This window comes from Gavialis gangeticus, unplaced genomic scaffold (assembly GCF_001723915.1).
Source record: "Gavialis gangeticus isolate Ggan-Ray unplaced genomic scaffold, GavGan_comp1, whole genome shotgun sequence".
Lineage (NCBI taxonomy): Eukaryota > Metazoa > Chordata > Crocodylia > Gavialidae > Gavialis > Gavialis gangeticus.
Genome location: NW_017728994.1, coordinates 16328057 through 16329683, shown reverse-complemented (window position 1 = coordinate 16329683; position 1627 = coordinate 16328057).

Sequence of the window (1627 nt, the reverse complement as noted above, 5' to 3'; positions counted from 1 at the left end):
GTCCCGTTCCCCCACACACCTCCCTGCCACCAACAGCGCAAGTGGCATCTGCGGGAGCTCCCCCACTTACTGTCGCTGCACTCCCTCCACCACAGCTGCACTCCCACCACCATGCCCCCCCAGCTGTGGGTGGCACGTGTCCTTCATACATCATTGGTATAAACACTTCATCTTTCTGGGTCTCCATATCCGTAATTGCCATTTCTCTCTCTGAGCCACTGAAATGAGAAACAAAGTTAGCATTTGAAGCTATCACTGTCCGATATTTTACATGCCCATTCGGAAAAATCTTAATACATTTACAATATTTTTAAACAGTTTTTTGAAATCTTACTGTTTTTACAGGTAGGAGATACTGGTCTAGCTTGTATTGTTGTCTGGTCTCTGATTATGATTTCACCTGATTTCATAATATTATCATGTTGAGATTGGGAGATTTCTTCCTCAAGCAAGGAAACGGGTATTACAAAGAGTGGTACTGGTGATGTTATAGATAGTTTGTTTCCATTGTGCTAGTGTCCTGCACAGAGCTATCAGGTAATTAATATGATGCTGGCTATGCCATCCTAAGGGATGTAAAATGAGTTTTCACAGTTGCTTTAAAGATCCGTTTGTGTCTTCAATAAGAGCCCTGGGCCAATTCGATTTTAAATAACTGTGTTCTGCCTTCTTTTCCCCAAACTCCCCTCTTCCTTCAAAGGGAATAAAGTGTTAGTAACATATAATGTTGGCTGCTGCTGACATCAGAGGTGGTATTTTACAGATACATAAAGTGAATTGATCCCAATATATATAGAACTTTTAATCCTATTACACAGATTCCCAAGTTGTTCCCCCCAACCAAGTTGTCCTGCCCCTGTCCCCCCACCACTCCAGTACAGTGGGACCATGTCTGAACTACTTTGCCTTCATATATAATTGTGTGAACCATTGCCCTTCCTACAGATAATCACATATACTGATTTCAGTAGGAATTAGGCATCCAGGTCCTATTGTAAATCCTAATCGATGCCCATCTGCCTTTTAAAAAACATAATCCTACATGACTAGCTGGCATCCTCACCGTCACTACTTACTTCTCCACAAACTATCTGTTGTCTATGGATTTTCACTTATGCAGTGCAACTGAAAGACTACCTAAAAGCATTATGCAATATGGTTAATTACTAGTGAGCTGCCACACATTATGCAATGGAGTGTGAGTAATGAATTCCAAGCAAGCAATGTCATTCAGTACATCTGAAACTAACATGTTAATCATTGTTGTAAATAGCATGGGCAGGACTTGTCAGCAATTAACATGAGATCATATGGAGAAACTCCTTCTCTATGTATAGTATGTGATAAAGAGATTTGTTTTGGGAGTTCAGTCACTGGAGATTCCTAAGAGGAAGCTCAGGAATAGATTTGGTGATCATGGATAATATTTCTTTCAGTCAACAAAAATATGTATGTGTCCATCTCATGTTCCACCAACACTTACATAATTGAATTTCACAATGAAATTTCATAGTGTAGTTGGCAACCATTCCACCCTCTCTTCTCCATTCCAACCATACTTGTGAGTAATTCCAGAAAAACAAATAAAAGCTCTACCCAGCAGGGTAGACTGATTAAAATCAAGTCA